The 20,489-nt window shown below is 42.0% G+C and overlaps 1 long non-coding RNA gene across 2 annotated transcripts in view; it reads left to right on the top strand.

Annotated features, from left to right (window-relative positions):
- The window catches only part of LOC125319959, a 55,468-nt gene that overhangs the window by 8,224 nt on the left and 26,755 nt on the right, over window positions 1-20,489 (top strand). The window contains exon 2 of one of the 2 annotated variants that reach the window (XR_007200944.1): window positions 6,801-6,955. The exons of the other annotated variant lie outside the window; for it this stretch is intronic. This is a non-coding gene — a long non-coding RNA (uncharacterized LOC125319959). The remainder of the gene's footprint in view (window positions 1-6,800; window positions 6,956-20,489) is intronic. 2 annotated transcript variants of the gene reach the window in all.

Below are 20,489 nucleotides of genomic sequence, written 5' to 3'. Positions count from 1 at the left end.
AGTGGTGAATGTCTTTCTTTGCAAACCTGGCTCTTCTGAGTGCATCAAGCAGGAAGATGGGCAATGTCAATATCTCTCAAATTGCCTTTCAAAATCCACATTAGCAGGATTTTTCTCAAGGACTTTTCTTTGAATTTAAGGAGCAAGTAGCAGGTACAATTTCACCCCATGCACTGAGGCAGAATCTCTGCATAATAGAAGACTTTTGTAATTCTTTAAATTCTTGAGTAGAAAATACATAATTTAATTTTAAAAATGTATTTAAATTTGACAAATGTGACTCCTTCCGTTCTATTCCCTTGTCATCACTTAATAATATAGGTAGGTGGATTTTTCTTACTACAAGATCTCCTTATCCCTCGTGCTCCCCACAAAGATTCTAAAACCAGACAGCAGATAAATGTATTAAAAACCCAGAAATGACTCAACTATCTGAAACTGGAAAGAAAACATATGTGCCATCACTGACTTTTGTTTTCTGTCTACCAAAGAGGAATTGCATATTTTTCTTCCTGCCTTGATGACGAATACAATGCGAGCCATTAAAACTTGCACTGCAGACAGAACTGTGTTTTGTGCAAAAATACATGCCACGGAAAAGCTTTAACATATATAATTTCTAAGGTAATAATCACCTTCTCTGAGAATTGTGTCTTTGAAAGGATAGAACTCCCATCCCTTCATAACTCACTGGACTGCCTTCAGTGATGTCAGATCAGTACTGTCTTTATTTGAAAATACTTAGAAAAGTATTAGCTGTGCTTAATCACTACCTGTATATTTTTTCATCAGGATTGTTTGGCACATAACGTTAGATCAGGCAAATTATGTTTATGTTGACTGCTGCAGCATCATCATCAAATGAGCAGCACTTGTCTGGTGAACCGTACACAAGCACAGGTGCATGTCCACATCTCAGCAGGTCACTTTGAGCTCTTTTTATCCTTAGCAGGGGAAAACAAGTGAAAGTGGTCAAGCATGAGTAGTGCTTTAGGTGTTTAAATTTCTGGTAGATGAGTTTAATTTTGTGTGTCACTATTACTTGGTATAGTAACACTGCAATACTGGGTTGTTTCCACAGGCCATAGTTCACTGAAACACTTTTACAGTTTGGGATTAGGGTGTTGCTATTAATCCACTGTGAGAAAACCTTTTCATACCTAAGACTGTAGCAAAAATATAGTTACACACTTGAAGTTCTTCCCAGTTTGAGTCCTATCACTGGATATCGTGTGTAACCAAGTGGGACCTGGCTCTAAGGATGGGGGAAGCATTGGCTGTTAGAGCCTGCAGTGCTGCCTGCATAACTGAGCCATTGTCATGCATCCTGATTTGTGCCAGCCAGAGACATGTGTAGGTGAGCAGACATGGTTCTGCCAATGGGACAATGAAGGCATTCTGACCCCTTCTCCTCAGGGTTTCCCCTGCTCTTCTTCTCACCCCATCCTTTCTGTCTATACTCTACTCCCAAAGTCAAGCTCTTGCCTCATGACTGGGGTGTAAAAACTAAGTTCTGCTGACAGCAAGCACCTGGATAAGTTTTTTGAGACATCAACCAACGTTCAAGCTGTTTCCTTCCTTGTGCTCTTTCTCAATATTTTTCTATTTTCCAGCAACTTGCAAAGTTTGGGATATAGGATATTTCTCTGGTAAAATCTAGGGCAGATTAAAAGGTTGTTCTGCCTTTAAGAGACGTCCTCTGAATTGCTTTATAAAGACCAGACTTGCATGATATGCACATAACTTTTTTCAGATACCTATCATGACATATTTCAAATACCTAAAGGTGCTCTTCAGTACCTTTTGCAGCAGATAGATGTTGTAAGGTATTAGAAAGCAGGCCAAAAAAGTCCCTCCTTCTCTCTGCAAATGGCTCAGAGATTCTCTACGTGAACAGGCTTCTTTTTGCTGATAAAAGTGAAGCCATACCCTGGAAAGGGAGAAACAGCACTTCATTTACATCACTTTTTTTTTCTGTCCAGGTTTGGGGTTTTTATTCATTGGGATTTTTTAATTTGAAGGAATTCCTAGCTTTAAGGAAGTCCAAGGACTCTTTTTACATAGTGTTGTTCTCAAGTCAGTGTTTTTCCAAGGGCTAAAAAAGGTGATGTTTCCAGTTTTAAATTATTTCTTATACTTAGTTTCAGCCATTTTATTTTCTTCACAGTGTATGTTGCACTTATGTGGGAGGTTTGTTGGAGGACTCCTTGCTGTATTACAAACAAACCAGCTGTAGGTCAGGAATCATTGCTAGAGAGATTCTGGCATGGCTGACCATGCACTGGACTTTTTGCAACAATCTGAGGTGAATGAATCTCAGTGAACTGGTGGATTGCGATGTATTTACGCAGTGTATCTGCAGTTACTGGTGTGTCTATGAACAACTGTGATGTGAGAAGAGGGAAGATAATTCAATTTATGGAGTAAATTGTACATTGTGTTCTTCCTCTATTTCCCAGCTGAGAAACAGCAGGCACACTCTATGTACATACAATTTCCTCTCCCAACCCCCTTTCTTTCTTTTTCTTTTTTCTTGGCTTCTTTTTTATGTTCTTTCTTCAGCTTGTAATTTCATTTGTATGTGGTTGGAAATAATGTATAGATCACTAGAGGGATGGAATTAATTGTGCAGTGTGTTGGGAAGAGGAAGGGGGAGAAAAGGACAAACAAGAAAAAATATATTTAAATTTCACCTGTACCAGCTTTCTAAGCTGCTATGGTGGATACATAAGGAGAAACAGATTGTTGTTACTTTTTGCCATCTGCTCAGTATGCCACAGATAGCTTTTATCAGCAGGGAGCTATTATCACCAGTTAAAAACCACACTCTCTTTAAATAGTCTCTCTCTTTCTGTCTCTCAAAAAAAAAAAAAAAAAAAAAAAAAGGTATAACAAGAAAAATAATTTCCACCATTTAAATACATTTGTATGTATTTTCCCTATCTGGGCTCAATTTTTGTGCTTGCAGAAGAGGCTCAGTCTCATGTCACACACTGTGTTGTCTGTCCTTGCCTGTGAGGGACTGTGAAGCCTTCCCAGCCGAGCCCAGCCAGCCTGGACATGGCTCCAGCTACTCAGTACCAACACTGCTTGCCTTGACTAGGGTCTGCACTGGGCTGTAGTGCTGCCACTATGTAACTCTGTAGGACTTTGCTTTCTAACCCTCCACCAACCTCCAGTTTATGGGTGAGCTGTGTTGAGATCACCATGCAGGCACATTTCGGATCCAACCAGTTCTGGAGCTTAAGTTATCAAAAAAGGAATGTTAAGATTTATGCAACAGAAATGTACATAAATCTGTTCCTCATTCCCTATTTTTATCACAGCAGCTGGAGCAGTAACAGCAGCTGCAATGATGGATCTCTCCATTGGTACTTCTGCGCCATTTCCACTGAGATCTCTTAACTTCCACCTGTCCCATCAATATCTGTCTTCATTTTGGGGAGACAGAGGCACTTAACTACATGCTTGGGTAAGGATGTGTATACATTCCCTGGGACACTAAACTGCACTTGAATGTAGCTCCTCCCCCTGTTAATTCCCATTGCATCTCCCTGAGGCACTTCCTTTACAATGAATGACTCCATTTCAAATCAAACCATTTTTCCCTGCGCCAAAAAATTCCCAGTTTAAGCTAACCAGCTTTTTTTCATCTTTGCATGTATCACTTCAGGTGCTCTGCTTACTCAGAAATTTTAACGAAGTCCATGTGTAAACCTTCTCTATTTGCTTTCCATGTATGTACACCAAATTAAGAACGTGTACATTAGCCTGTGTACCTTTCAGCAGATAACTCCTCTAGAACAGCTGTTGTTTATTTTACTATGTTAAAAGTGATGGCTATACCCCATTTGAAGAAATGTACAACTATAAGTAAGATATTTTTGAATCAAAATGATACTAACTATATAGAAAAAGACAGAAAGGGTGGTGGTAGTGGCTCAATTTTTTGACAGGACCCTCCAGAGATTAACCAGTCCAAATTCCAGTTTCTCTTGCAGGATGGGACCTTCAAACCAAACCAAACCAAACCAAACCAAAAACCAAACCAAACCAAACCAAAAGTGTGTTCATTGCTCTTTGTCCTTGTCCTTGGATCCGTCATGAGTGATGGGACTAAATGAAGAGCATTAAGGGCTAAAAGAAAGTTAGTAAGTTTTTATTTGTAGGTTGTTTTGGAGACCACTGATAGCAGTTTTGATATTATCTATGTGGACTGGCCCATTGGAAACCACTGATATTGTTGGTAAGGGTTTTTTCTTAAATGTAATCCCACTCTCCATTGGTTTGAACATTTGTCAAAGGACATTGCACCATGAAGCCAAAGTTAATTTCTATACTAGTTGAAATCAGTCGAATGATTCAGTTCTCATAATAACATAGTCCCTGTCCCACTGGAACTTCTTTCTTTCCTAATGCAAACTATAATAACCACTTTTTTTTTATTTTTTGATTGGTCTCCTCTATTCTAGGAGCACCAACATTGAGGATTAATGAAGATTTATGAAAACACATATTTATTGGAAACATACTTCTATGAGATAAGGCTTTTAGAGCCTTTAGTCAGTTATGTTATGGATTTTCTTGGTGTGGTTACTTATTATTAAATTTTTAAATGAGCAACATAATTTGCCAAATATCATATAAGTCTTAAGTATATTGACATTAAAGTAAAATGAGGTTGCGGAGAAATTTGTCCAGGTTACAGGATGTCTGTATTGGATAACTCTGAAGCTTCTTATTCATGACTTTTCATAAACATGAAAATAAGAGTCTTTGATTGCAAACCAGTATAAATGAATTGGTAAAGATTCCATTTTTGAAGGAGATTCCAGGGCAAAGAGTATAGAATACATAATGATAGAAGGAAAAAGTGTTCTGGTTTTGTTTCCTGCTTTTGATATATCTCTGCAGAAGACTAGGACACAGGTGCAAATAATAGTAGCCTGAATGCTAGACTTGTATGGGCAGCATTGGGCACCAATGCACCAAGATGGAAGTCAAGGATAGTTTTGGAAAAGAAATCCCTTGTCCTTAGGCTGTTGTGTGATGTCTCAGTGGGAAGGTTCCTCCTGTTAATCCAAACAGTGATTCTGCCTGTGACGGATGTGGAAATGACATTGGGGCAACTGATTTGGAGAACCAGAACTTGTCTTTCACAAGGCACGTAATTCTCTAGTCTTCATTCATGAGGTAGGTAGCTGTCATGGGTCAGCAAAGCATAGTCCCGGAAGTGATGTTCTTGCAAAGGGGTTCTTACAGCTCCTCTATGACCTGACAGAACCTATCAGCTGCCTAGTTTGAATATGGACAATTTTTTAAGCCACTTAAAATTGTGACCGCCTCTGTGATCCACATTTAAGAATAGACAAACCCTGGGCAGAGCTCTCTCTTGTTTCCGGTGCTGGGACAGGTGGCTGCGGGCCCTGTGTGGGGCCAGCGGGCCCGGCCCAGGCCCTGCTCGGGCCAGGCTGGGCCAGGCCACAGCCATCCTGGAACCGATGGGCCCTGTTCCACCTGCAGAACCCCCCATAGCCCTGCAGACAGAGCGGCCCAGCTCCCCCTCTCCAGTGCGGCCAAGATTCAGCCGAAAGCTGCACCGCTGTCCAGCAAAGATCATGTGAGCAACAGCAATAATGGACATTCCAGCTGCAAAGCCTGGGGGAGATTAACCCTTTTAGTGCTGTGAAGAGCTGAAAACCTGAGGGAAGAGAAAGAGGAGATGCTTAAAGCTGAAATTCTGTTGTGAAGCTATGATGTATCAGAGTACCTGTTGTAATTTCATGAAGGCATGGGGGGTGGAGTGTTCAACTTGTACGTGTGAGCAAAAGCACCTGCGCTGAGATAGGCAGATGCTGAAGCAGCTGTAATTTGATGAGAAGTTTGAACAGGGAGTGATGGAAGCGATGAGGACTCTTACTCCACATGGGAAGGGGAAGATCTCTGTTCCTAGAGATAGTCCCAGAGATAGTCCTGGAGATGAAGATGAGGAGGACCCTTTGCTCCCAGGGAAGGAGGAGGGCCTCTATTCTTAGAGATGAAATGCTCCCAGAGATGGGTGAAGAGAACTTTTTTTTCTGAATGGCTCAACCTTAAAATTGTACCCCAGTAGCTCAAGATTGGACCCCCGAAAGCAGTTGTGGGAAAAGCTGCAAGTGGGGGGAAGGGACTCTCACATGATGCGAGCAGAGAACCAACCCGGGTGGTTGTCTCATAATAATTTCTCCATAGCATGGGCAAGAGAGACTCCTCTTCCTAAATGGACTGAACAAGGTTATTACAGAAGTGGTAAACAGACTGAACATCTCAAGGGTTGTTTTACATTGTCAGTGGGAGAAGGGAGAAAGGTGGGGGGGGAGGAGAAGAGTTCTGAAGGTGTGGTATGATTTTATTTTTTCTTTTTCCCTCTTTTAGATCTGTTAATAAACTTCCTTATATTCTTTCAAGTTTGGTGCCTTCTTGGCTTTTCTCCTAATTCTTATCTCACAGAAGGTAAATAGTAATGAGTATTTTGGACCAAACCACTACACTAAATTGGTGTTTCTGCCTGGTTACAAACCGAACCAGCTACAGTAGCTCATCTAAATACTATCTTGTCACTTTTCTGTTCATCTTAGCAGATATGATTAATTTATAATATATGACTTCTATATTGGATATGACACTTAAATATTTCTCATCGTGAATATGGTCATGTGGTGTTGCAAGGCCAAATGTTGTCTCTGTTTTAACTATATGACATACCAAGGTGTTTTCCATTTTGAATCATTCTATGACCCTACGTGTATTTTACTTTGCAGGCTCTATGGGATATGGTAATGCCATATCTGGCTGTTCAGCTAGGCTAGGCATTTCCTGGTTGCACCACCGTCACCTGTTTCTGGGGAACCTATAACCTTGGCTGACCAGCATTTGTAATTTATTCTGCTGTTTCCCTCGAGGGTGCTACAAACATGTAAGCTGTACTTTTCTTCCTTGTTTTCAGTTGCAAGTCCTGCAATACAGATAGAACTAAAAATTAGAATAGCACTCTGCCTTGTGTCTGTACTGTCTTTGTAAAACTGTTCTCCCATTGCCTATACCCCTGCTATTTCTCATCATATCCTGGTAAGAGCTGCAAGGACACTCTTGGGTAAAGGCCATGTGAGAGAGTTTGTATATCTGTTCTCTAAGAGAAAGGAATTTGCCAAAGCAGTACATTGTTTTTGTTTAGTGGATCTTGTTTTAGTATTCATTTAACAAAAGGTTATATATTATGCTACTGGTTTTAGCAGCCATCATGTTTAACTATTATTTTGGTGATACTTGGGACACAAGTTTTTCCTCTTGCATTACCGTCTATTCTCTGTCTGATTTTATTTGTTTGTTTGCATTGACAGTTCCTTTTTAAAGTTATGCTAGCTCTCAATAGACGCCAGAGGCAGTCACACTATGCAAAACAAACTAAAACATGGCACTGTTCCCTCCTCCTTTGAATGAGCAGTAATGGTGAGGGCAACTCACTCGATGCTCTTCCCAAATCACAGAATTATAGAATCATTCAGGATAGAAAAGACCCTTAGGATCATTGGGTTCAACAAATGCTGGGCTTTCTCCTGAGTCTCTGGGCTGGTTTGAAGCCATGCCAGCAACCATGGTTGCAGTGCCAGTAAGCAGCTGGAGCAGTGTTTTGGGTTTCACTGCTCAGGTCATTTTAGGACAGGCCTTTCAAGTTGATTTGCCAAACATTGGCTCTTTTTCTGCCAGCATAGAGAACATGTTTTTTCAATAATGTATTTATAAGCCAGGCTAGATTTTGTCTCCACATGAGATGGTAAAATATTAATCCTGCCTCTGTGCTGTCAGAGTTGAACGTGGCTGTCAAGATCTTTAGGGCAGAGCTCAGGAGAGGGCTGATGTGGAGCCCATCTGTGAGACCTTGCCCTGGGCTGACCTGGCCCCAGGAAGGGATTTCCAAACTCTGGTGTGTCTTGCTGCCACTCATGTTCCATTTTGTGACTGTGTCCATCTGAAGATGGAAAAGGAAGAGTGTGTCCTAATGTGGCTTTAGCAAAATTGCAGCTAATCTAATGCCTTTTCTCTTGCTGGCCTGGTTCTGACATGTCATCACAATCTCATTCTGTCTGAACTATAATGCTGTCATGCTAAAATGCACAGAGAGCTGATGTGTATGGCAACACCCTTGTCTTTGGGTACTTTATGTAAGTGGGGCCAGGTGTCCCTTGTGTCTTTCATCCTGTCCTGCTATTATGTCTCTAGAGTGGTACACCTGAGTCTGTGTTTTATATACCTCCTAAAAAGGAGGAAAAATAGCCTGTAAGAATTTTTTCTGGGCAGAGGTGAGTTAGGAGCTAAGACCTGACAGGGTTGATACTTAGCCAAAATCCTGGAATTTTTCAGGAATGGTAGGTGTTGGGTTTGTGCCACAGGATAAAATGTTTTGTTCTTTTCAGAGGGGTTTCTCAGCTTTGGAGAGCAGAGATAATAGAATGGAAAGAGGAATTACTATCCATATAACATTATCAGTCTGCTCAACCAGATGCCAATATTCATACCACCATATCTACCCAGATAAATCTCAAAATGTTTCTCAGCATGTTTGGCAATCTTCACTGTTGTCTTGGGGTGACTTGATGTTGTATTCCCTATTGCTGCACTATGCCCAGAAATTAGTATATATGCCTTTCTATGCCTTTAAACTGAGCCTGAGAGGGGAGAGAGAAAAGTGTACTTTTTCAAAGCAGTTTGTTTTCATGTTCCAAGGACACAGAGATAAAGTCTGTCTGCTTCTGCAGAGTGAGGGTGAGGAAGCAGCCAGCTTGCTTTCCAGCCAGCTTTTGGCCAGTTTTTCAGCTCCTTTTCCTCCGGAGAGTTGAACTTTTTTTCCTGGGACTTCGTTTTTTTCCCTTTTTCTCTGCTGGACTGTTTCAACATCAGAATACATTGGGAGGACTTTCCACCAAGGCCTTGGCCCTGGAGGTGGTCCCACCACCTTGTCCCAGCTCCAAGGAGGGGGAAAAAGAGACTACGAAAGGACTCTAAAATTTTCCCAGGTTTTTCTCTCCACAGTGAGAGATTATATTATTTAACATTATTATTATTTTCCTGTGTGTTTGTTAAATAAATAGTTTTTATCTCTTTCACTTTCTTTCGAGGAAAATTCAATTTTTCCCCAACCTGGTGGGGAGGGGTGGTTTGCGGCCTGCTTCTCTCAGGGGATATATTTCTAAGTTTGGCCAAACCGCCACAACTGTGCTGCCACTATTTTCAAGTTTAAGTAATGTCACTCTGCAAAGCAGCTGTTGGGCTGACAAGGCAAGTTCTGAACTTGCTCTCAGATACACACAATAACAAATTTCTGATTGTTATTGTAGTATGACTGTGCTTTTGATTAGAAAATTTCAGGGGATATATTTTAAAAATCCCTAAATAAGAAGATACTGAAGAGGAATATTTCAGAGAGTTGAAGGAAAGAGAGGGATGCGTTAGAGGAAAATAAGCCAAAGAAGAAATATTAGGAAGAATTTTTTAAGGGTTATGAAGAGGAATAAAATTAACTTTAGAACTGTAAGTACCATGACAAGAACGTTTCAGATTTTAAGGAATTTGACTTCAATGGACTGGTATGTGCTTGAGGGAGTAGCAATGATGGCAAGACTTGGACAAATCCCAAAGCTCCCTGGAACGGATATCTGAGTACAAGCCCTAATACCTAAACGAAGCAGTGTTTACCTACTGTGTTCAGAGAGCATGGACACCTTAGGAGCTGTTGCTTCATGTTGAGGTGTTGGGGAGTAGTGGCCCTCCTTACCCTGTCTTAAGGATGTCCTACTGCTGTGTCTATTTTGGCCTTTCTGGTTTGGCAGGTTTTGTAGGTGTGTTGCAGAGTGATGCTCTGTGCCACAAATTCAGCCCAAGACTGCAACTAGGGCCAAGCTTGTAGGAAAGCCCAGTTCCTGCTGAGATGTCCCTCTTCAAAAGCACTGTCAGTCAGACTGTTCTGACAACAGCCTGGGGAGCTTCTTTCTGCATAAATTATGCTGCAATCTTTAACCTTTCAAGTTTTCAGCCTCTCTTCCAATCCTGTATGCTGTTCTTCACAGCACCTTGGGGGTTAGCTTGTTTGGGAGCTTTCCTGTTACTTTCTTAGGCTTTCTCACACCTTTCCCCGATCCCATTTTGTTCCCAGAAATCTTCCTGACTGCAATAACTGTGACAACATTTGGCAGCTGCTCAACCAAGTATGCACTTGTTTACATCAATCTGTGTATAGCTACTCCTCATTACTTGGTGGTTAATGATCTTACACCTACATAGGGACTGAATTTGCAAAGACACTCCTCTTGGTTCTGATACTGCTCCTTTGCAACTACTAGATGAAATCTACTGCAAAAGACGTGCATGCCAGTGAAAGGCAGCATCTGGTGATTAGTTCAGAAGAGACTTGAAGACAAAATTAACTGTACAAATTAGTTTTAAAACGAGTTTCTGGCTATCCTTTCTAAAATTTTCCTTTGAACATGAGAATGCTTGCAAGCTTTTACTTCCTGGACATGGTTTCCTAGTGGTAGCTCTGCCTACAGATCATAGTCTGAAGCTTCAATGGTTCTTCCCTTAATGTGTCAAACAGATTTAGTGTGATGGTAGTGTTGAGACATGTCCAGAAAGTTTGGGATCCGAAGCTGGAAAATAAGCGTCATGGAACATTCCTGGCAGTTATTCCTGTTTCTTCAGACCCAGTGAAACATTTTACACTTTTTCCCATGCTCAGACACGGCAGAGAAAACATTTTTTTTGTACCTTTTTTTTTGTCTGGACAGTGTCATGACTATAGGAAGAAAAAGTCATGAAAGTGTCCCATCTCTTCACAGATGACTGGATTTCCTTGCTAACAACTTCCCACTAATTTGCTAAAAAGGCTTTTGGATGTACATCCTAAATTGCACAGAAATCTCCTAAAACTACCTCTGGCCACCATGTGAAACAAGCATCCATGGGACTAGGATTTAGATAGGCAGAGAGCTGGCACTTTCCGCTCGGAGTTTTGGCACAGAAGACATGGATTTTCCCATTTTCCTGCAGTGCTTTATGGCTGGTGATAACTTTGATATCTATTTCAAGAATAATTCGCCACTTCTATTAAATCCATTGCCTTATAATGCATCAGTGCTACTTGTGACAGGCAAATAACACACACCAGTAGCTAAAGGATTTTTTTCCCTGACATGTATAATATAACTTTATTTCTATAAAGGAGTAAAGAATGTACAGGAACTTACTTGGTTTGCATGAATTTGTGTGTTTCAAAAGGTAGAAGAGAAGGCAGACCAAAATTGAATTATAAGCTTATTGTGAGTATTATGAGCTTGTCCTTAGATGAGTGTCCCTACAAAGTATCTCAGTGTGGGTTGGTATTCTGGTGGTCTCTTTTCAGGGCTGGATGCATTTGCTGAGCTGTGCGTCTTCTGGGGTGATTTGCCCTTAAAAGGTCAACTGAACTGGACATGGCAGCAACTGAGGTGTTTTGCTAAAAATTATCCCTTTTAAAAAGGGAAGGTGATAGAGATGAAGGAAAGAAAAAAAGACTTGTTTAAATGCTACAGACCTTCAAGCTACACTAATTAAATGGCCTGACTTAATAAAAGATGTAATTGGAGGAGGGCATCAGCTGTTATATCATGGTGTGTTAGCTACCTCTGGGACTCTGGGGAATTTTGCAGAAGAAAACAGTCATCAATATATCATGTGACATCTCAGGCTTTGTAGAGACTTCTTAGAAGGAGATTACTGACCTTCACCCTCAGCCATTTTCTCTGAGATGTTTCCATTCCAGTTTGCTTTTAAACTAATTAGAAGCATTACTAGCAGCCTGTTGAAACATCACAGAAATGTAGTGATGTGGCCGCACAGACTGACAGAATTCTGTTTCCTGGAATGGCTCTTGCAGTCCCAGAAATATTTCTCCCCCCATAGCAACAATTCTTGAAAATCAGTGATTATACAAAAAGAAGCAGAAAAAGATAAGCAGGTATATAGCCCAGTCTCCTATAAAAGAGGAAATATAGCCCAGGAAAATATTTGCAAAGTGGCCCTGAAAAAAAATTGGAAGAAGCGTTTAGGCTCAGCACCAGCAGAGGGAAGTTGGAGCTATCAGCAGCCAATTCTTTGATGTTTGCTGCCACTGAAGTTTATCAGGACTTCCTATATTTTCCGTACAGAGATAGTATTGCAGGAATGAAATGTCTTTAATATATCAGTTTTTCCTTTTAAGCCAAGCGATATCTGCCATTTAACTCTGTCTAATGGGCTAAAAGTAGCAATGTGAGGCCAGGCATGGGGTGTAGCGCGGGGGTTTCAGGCTGAACTGTGTAAAACTGGCAAAATACTTGCCCGTTCTCTTTAGAATGAACAAATGCATCATTAAATCAGGCGCTCCTGCTCACCTCCACCAGTCTGCAGCACAGTACCTTTTGCAGAGCTCTGGAGTACACCTGGGCTCTGGCCCTGCAGCCACTGGCCACTTCCTGGTGCGTTCAGGTGATGTTGGTCCATCTCAAGGTCTCAGCATCAGGAGCAAAGCACCCAGTGGCTGTGGCAGATATTTCTTGTTGCACTGCAGTTTGGTTTGTTTTTAACCCTGAGTAGGTTCCTTTGCATGACTGTGCAGTGGTGTCAGCACTGCTGCAGCTCTGCCTCATGGGCAGTAGTGCAAAATGCATAGGTTGTGGTCACTTAATTTGGTGTTAGTCACATCTGTCCTAGCCCTTGTCAGATTCCTAAGCAGGGGAGTGGGTTGGGTAAGGGGACTTCAGGTTTCAAACTCTGCAGAGTGTCCTGTCTGAAAAATACCGTTCAAGTTTTTTTGCCAAAGTGCAGATCTGCCCTTGAGGAGCTGCAGAGACTCAAGAGATGAGACAAAAGAGGGAATCTCAGTCAAACTTCCACTCTACTGATTTTTCTGATAACTAAATTTTTTAATGTAGTAACCCTTGGAGTATATGGGCCTTATGTCTTGTCTGTGCTTTAAACTGCAGCCCAACGAATTTCCATTTAAGAACTGAAAGCACATGTTGAAAACAGCTTTTTTACCTCTCCATAATCTAAAAATGAGCTATGTATGTATAATATAACCTTTCCAAATTTGTTTGAAAATACATTGCTTCTGACTTGACTTTTCTTATGCCAAAGCTTTGAGTCTGACACATTTTTTAGCCAAAGCCCTATTCTAACCCCTTACTTTTTTTGATATTGGAAACATTGAGCAAGAGTTGTTGACAAGGTTTGTTGTATTTTTTTTAAAGTATTATTTTCATGTTAGTATTAAATGAGAAATTATCTATAAGAAAATAGACTTTTTATTTAAATAGAATAAAAGTTCTGTGGAACTGTCCTTGAAAGTCTGAAATTCAGGGCACTGCTCTAGAACGGCTTCCCTTTTGTGATGGTTCCTCAGCTGCATGAGTACATAATTTATGCTCTATACATTTCTAGGCTGCGTTTCCTAGAAGTTACCCATAAATAGTGATAAAAAAAAATGGGCTTTAATATAGAGATTAAGAAATAGATAGTTCTTAGGATTCCATGTGAACACTGTATATGTTCCTGTAAAGTGTAACTTGTCAGGAACTGTATGCAGTTATCTATTCAAGTGTAGTTTTCTGAATTCCAGTTTGCTTACAAGCCTCAACGTCTATTTTCTCTTAAAACCCCACAAAATTTCAAATGAGTTTTTGCAACAAAGGCCTTGTTCTCACGCATCTTAAGAGTTACATTCAGATTAATATTTGAAGCTGAAGAACTTTCCATTTGAGCCATGCTTTGATAAATCCAGGCACATTCAGGGAATAGTAGTATCTAATTGTATTGTAGAGTATAAAGGTAATTTTGGATATAATTGCTTTAACAAATATATAAATGGACATGCTTTGCTGAAAATGCATACGTTTAAGGGTAATTGTTTTCTTGGAAAAGAAAATGATTAGTCTTGTAGGGTTTAGCTAGCATGCCCTCCAAAAGCTCTGATAAACATATACTTGCTGGGTATTTTTTTCAGCACGATGATCCATCTTTTTGATTACAGAGGCTTATAAATCTTATTACCTTTTGCACTTCAGTTGTATTTGCTGATACTATATTTTGGCTCCCATGGTAGTAATCATTTTAAGCTGCTGTTGTTTTTTTTTTTTAATGAATATTGAGTTATTTTTCTCTAAGTTAAAACAACTTTAAAAAAATCTAATAAAAAGCATGTGCTTCTCTAGTACTAAATAAAATTAACTTAGGAATGCCTGTAATTTAGGCAGAAGTCTGTTCTTACAACCTTGCAGCCTGTGATAGAAACAACAGAAAAGGTAGACACATCTATAGAGAGAGTGCAAATTCAGGATGGAAGTAAGGCAACAGAAGTGTGGGGTTGGGCATGAAATTCTGGAGGACTGAGAGATATTTTAGTTGCAAAACAAATGTTAGTTGCTTTTAGTGGAGATAGCCACATGAAAAAACCCCCAAGCTTAGGTGGAAGAGGTGACAAAATTGAGATGCAGAGAGCAGGCAGGGTGTACAGTCTGTGATACAGAAGCACAAGGGGCACATAGGCAGGTTTCCTGTCTCATCTGTTGCAAGATTGTGAAGGGTGAGTGCGGAGATTGTCTGACGTGCAGGATGTGTGGGTGGACAGTGCTGGTCAGGAAGATATGACTGCAATAGCACAGAGCTGAGCCATGGCCAGAGCCATGGACTGAGCAGGTTTGTATTGTCCTCCAAGTTCCAGGATCTGGGGGACAGGCAGGACTGGTTCAAGTCTGGTGCTATGTGCCATGCAGATCTTGTCACCATGCTGTGCTGCTAGGGATCCAGTAGGAGAAAAATGTTTTCAGCAGTCATTTTAAAAATAAAATTGTCTTTTAAATACAGGTAGGGAAAGGGGAGTGGGGAAAAGTGAGAGGACACAAGATGGAGAAGGATACTGTATAGGGAGAGAAAAGGCAGCAAATGAGTAGAAAACCTCTTGCTGGGGACAGATGTTGAAGAGACAGATGCAGATCATACTTCAAACAAAACTGAGGAACAAGCATTCTCCTATTGGGTTACTCTGTATTAGCCTGCTCTTTTTGTTGCACTGATGAGAAACACAATGCTAGTGCCAATGTCTTGCTAGAAATGAGCATTGGTTTCCCTTAGAAGTCCATTGCAATGAACATACTGGCCTGTACTTACTGGAAGCAGGTATGTCTTTTTTAACATGAAGAATGAGTCTGATACCCTCATCCCTCCCAAAATGGCAACAGGGAGACTCTTTCCATGTTGGGTGTCTCTGTACAGCCCCACTAGACAGACTCCAAAGATGACAGTATCACAGAGAATCACAGAATCAATTAGGTTGGAAAAAACCTCTGAGATCATTGAATCCAACCTTTCCTTAAACACCTCCAGGGATGGTGACTCCACACTTCCCTGGGTAGCCCTTTCCAATCTCTGATCACCCTTTCTGAGAAGGATTTCTTCCTAATGTCCAGTCTAAACCTCCTCTAGTGCATATTGAGGCTAAGTCCTCTTGATGTATCACCAGTTGCCTGGGAGAAGAGGCCAACCCCCACCTGGCTACAGCCTCCTTTCAGGCAGTTGTAGAGAGTGATAAGGTCACCCCAGAGCCTCCTTTTCTCCAGGCTAAACACCCCCAGCTCCCTCAGCTGCTCCTCACAGGACTTGTGCTCCAGACTCTTCCCCAGCTCCATTGCCCTTCTCTGGACTCACTCCAGTACCTTGGATCATGCTGAGCTGCTGTCACCAGCACCCCCAGGTCCTTTCAAGTCTCTCTGTCCCAGCCTGTGGCACTGCCTGGGGTTGTTGTTAGCCAAGGGCAGGACCCAGGGCCTTGTTGAACCTCACACCACTGGCCTCATCCCATCAATCCAGCTTGTCCAGATCCCTCTGCAGAGCCTTCCTACCCTCCAGCAGATCAACACTCCCACCCAGCTTGGTGTAGTCCGTGAATTTCTAGTAGGAGACTCAATCCCCTCATCCAGGTCATCAATAAAGATATCCAGGAAGATGTGGGGGCAAGGCAAGAATAAGATGGGTCACACTCTGGGACTGGTCTGGAGCAAAGCTGAGACCCCAGTCCTAAAGGAGGAAGGCTGCTTTCTGAGCTTCAACAAACTCTGTATTGTGCAAGCCTTTAGGCTTGCAAGAGCAGCTGTTGGCATCCTTCTCCACTAGTAACTCAGTGGAAGCAGAAGATTCTTTGAACAATATGAAAATGGAAAAAATCTTTTGTATGTGATGGAAAGTATTTCCTGGATGGACCTTGTATCTCCCTCTCTTCTGCTGATCTGTGTGAAAAGCAACAACCCAAATTGATGTGAATCTGCTTTTGGCTCCTGCTGGGAAGTAGAGAAATGTCCAGAATTAAGGTGCAGATGTCACAGGTTTGGAGGGAAAATACCAACATCTTAAAAGAAAAGGTGAGGGACAGGACTGAGTACAGCTAATATGGTGTTAGAAGCAGAAGGAAACAAGCATCTTAGCATCACCCATATCCCTGTTGATCGTGATCTTCACTTTCAGTGCATTGGCCTCAAAGGATGAGTGTTTAGCCAGAAGTGCAGGTTGAAAGGCAGGAGAAAAAGGGGAAAAAAAGGCAAACAGAAAATTGTGCAGTTGAGATGAAGCCCCCAGAGGGCCAAATTCTACAGGTTTTCTTGTTTTCCGTATTTCCTGGTTTAATTGGAAATCAGGAAAACTGCTGCAGGGAGGAATAGCGCTGTAGCAATTATGGAAATGTGGCAATAAAGAAGATGTGCACTTAAAGGCATAGCGAGTAATAAAAAGAAATTTGTTTTTCAAGGACCTTAAAACTGAGGTCCTTGACTGGAATCTCTGGGGCAGTCCTAAACCAATCCTGTTTATGAGGGAAAAGGAAATGTATATGAAGAAAATATCACATATACCTGCCATGTTCCTTTGCACTGTATAACAGAACTGCAATAGAGCAGTTGAAAAAAAATTACAGCTTTTGCATTTTTGATTCTGGGTACTTTAAACTCATAATCTTTTATCTGAGCTGTGATTTTTAATGGCTGGATCTTAATGATGCAGTTCAAACCCCATGTAAGTATATTACATTTACATCTATATTTATCTCTATTCAGCCATATTTACTTGTTTCCTTCATTTCTTTGTTTGAGTCCTCATCTATCTGTCTCCTTTTATGGTAACATGGACTATGATTCTTATTTAGGAGAGTGAAAATGTTATACAGAAACATAGAATCATAAAATCAAAGAATGGTCTGTGTTGGAAGGGACTTAAAGATCATCTACTCCCCCCCCCAACCCTTGCCATGGGCAGGGGCACCTTCCACTAGCCAAGGTTGCCCCAAGCCCCATCTCACCTGGCCTTGACATTGCCAGGGATGGGGCATCCACATCTTCTCTAGGCAACCTGTTCCAGTGCCTTACCATCCTCACAACAAAGAACTTACTCCTAATATTTAATCTGAACCTACTCTCTTTTAGTTTGAATCCATTCCCTCTTTTCCTGTCACTACATAAAAAAGTAAAAAGTCCCTCTCCATCTTCCTTGTAGGATCCCTCCAGGTACTGAAAGGCCACCACTAAGTCACTCCGAAACCTGTTCTTTTCCAGGCTGAACATCCCAACTCTCTCAGCCTTTCCTCATACAAGAGGTGTTCCATCCCTCTGGTCATCTCAGTGTCTTTCCTCTGGACTTGCTCCAACCAGTCCATGTCCTTCCTGTGCTGGGACCCCAGAGCTGGATGCAGCACTGCAGGTGGGGTCTCACCAGAGCAGAGCAGAGGGGCAGAATCCCCTCCCTCCCCTGCTGCCCACACTCCTCTGGATGCAGCCCAGGACACGTTTGGCTCTCTGGGCTGTGAGTGCCCATGGCTGGGTCATGTCCAGCCTCTCACCCACCAGCACCCCCAAGTCCTTCTCAGCAGTCCTTCTCCCTGCTCTCAGTCTGTTCATGCCCAGCCTGTATTCATACCAGGGTTTGCCCTGACCCTGGTGCAGCACCAGCACTTGGTCTATTAAATCGCATGGAGTTCCCACAGGCCACATGTTCCCAGCTTGTCCAGGTCCCTCTGGATGGCATCCCATCCTTCAGATGTGCAGCACCACTCAGCTTGGGGTCATCTTCAGATTTGCTGAGGGTGCACTCGATCCCTTTGTCTATGTCACTGATGAAGACATTAAATAACACTGGTCCCAGTACAGACCCCTGAGGGCACCACGTGTCACTGGTGTCCATTGGGACTCTGAGCCCTTGACCACGACCCTCTGGATGTGACCATCCAATCAATTTCTTATCCATCTAACAGTCCACTCCTCAAATCCATCTCTCTCCAATTTAGAGAGAAGGATGTTGTGAGGGACCATGTCAAAGGCTTTACGGAAGTCCAGGACATCCACAGCCCTTCCCTTGTCTGCTCATGCTGTCAGTCCACCATGGAAGGCCACTGGGTTGGTCAGGCAGGACTTGCCCTTGGTGCATCTGTGCTGGCTGTCTCAAATAACCTCCCTGTCCTGCGTGTGCCCTAGCACAGCTTTTAGGAGGATCTGTTCCATGATCTTCCCAGGCACAGAAGTGACCCTGACAGGTCAGTAGCTCCCAGGGTACTCCTATCTATCCTTTTTAAAGATGGGTAGTACGTTTCCTCTTTTCCAATCACCTGGGACTTCACTTGACTGCCATGAATTTTCAGATATGGAGAGTGGCTTGGCACCTACATCAGCCATTTCCCTCAGGACTCTGGGATGCACCTCACCAGGTCCCATTGACTTCTGTACATTCAGGCTCCTCAGGTGGTTGCAAATCTGAATTTTACTTACAGTGGGAGGGACTTTGCTCCCCCCCAGTCCCCATTCTGCCATCCATCCAGTCAAGAGGTGTGGGAAGAAAGGTTTCCGGTGAAGAGTGTGACCAAAAAGTTGTTGAGGACATTTACATTTAAAAACATTTATTCCCTATAGTGTCTGTCATGGCATTTAGGCCAAACATGAGACAGATCTTGGGCATCAGTTAATATCCTCTGATCTCTGTCTGTGAGAAGGGAGTAATAATGCTCATCATCCCAAGGAGGCAGTGGAAATTACCTGGTATTGGCTCCACATGTCTGTAGATCCCAAATTACTGGAAATACTTTCTATACAAAGTCAATCTTTTTTCACCTATATCAGTGACCATATAAGACTTCTGGAAGCAACAAGTGTTTTCTAAGAACTTAGATATTTAATAAAAGCTTTTCTCCTTTTGCTCTCATGGTTATTTTAATGTTTACAGTTCCCTACCGAGTCATCTTGAAACCATGTGGCTGTCACTGTGAATTAAAGGTGTGCACATCTTTATAGAAGCAGAATACCAGGGAACCAGCACAATAACCTTTGAATCCAGCATTGCTTGTTTCCTTTCCAAAATATTTTTTCAATGATGGTGGAAGACATCTGGATTTTGATAACTACGGCTTTATATAATGAAGAAAACAAAAAAGAAGACAAGGAAAATGAAAAGAGAATAGGAAAAAACATTGAATCCCAAAAGAGTAATACATGATTCTTCCTTCAACTGCTTAATGTTTTCCATGAAATATTTTGGGGACGGGAAAAATACTTTTCCCATTAGTATCAATCCCATTACCTCAGGAATAAGTTAGCTGTGGAAGCAGGTATCTTTGCCTTCCAGTTTCAAATTCCATAAAAATTAATTTAACCTCAGCTGGTTGTTAGTCTAGCTTTTAAATAATTCTCCACCACCATAGTCTCAGTTCATAGTTAAAAACAGGTGCTCTTCATTACTAGCCCATGTTAAAATGAAGTAAATATGTCCAGATATTGGAGAACTGTTACTGGAAAAACATATTTCTCTCCCACACTTTGTGTCAGCACCAGAAGTTAAGGCAGAGTAGGGGTGGCAGTTTTGATGGCATTGCCAGCACAGGCAGTCAGGCAGTGGAAAGCCACAGTCTGGGGCTGGTCCCAGAAGCTCCCCTAGGTCCGTAGCACACAGGGGTACACCCGACCTCCCTTCAGCAGTGAAGCAGACTGCACCAACCTGGATCTTGGTGGCCTTTAATGGCTACTATTCAGCATTTCAGTGTGACCTTTCAGTGCTTGCAAAGCCTGTTCATCGTTGCAAAGGAAATAAATTGTGAGTTTTTAGTTAGGTGTGGGTATGCTAACATCACAAATGCTATTTTCCACACACCACAACCCCACCCCTCCATTTCAGCCAAAGTAGAGGTGGGATGGACACCTAGAGAAAGGAAGTAAACAGATTTTTTTCATGTAGGAAGATGGACTATGAGAGAGGGATGTGGTACAAGTATAGGGAGGGGGAGGAGCGCTGCTGAGGGCGATGACAGGAAGAGTGTTTGGGGCTGAGCAGCAGACTGGGTGTAGGAGCAATACCAAGTTGTTGGCTGGGTCCTGCTGCAGGGACAGGAGTCCTAAAACCCACCCATGTACACCACC

This window comes from Corvus hawaiiensis, chromosome Z (assembly GCF_020740725.1).
Source record: "Corvus hawaiiensis isolate bCorHaw1 chromosome Z, bCorHaw1.pri.cur, whole genome shotgun sequence".
In the NCBI taxonomy this organism is placed as follows: domain Eukaryota; kingdom Metazoa; phylum Chordata; class Aves; order Passeriformes; family Corvidae; genus Corvus; species Corvus hawaiiensis.
This window is presented reverse-complemented; position numbering and strand designations above follow the sequence as displayed.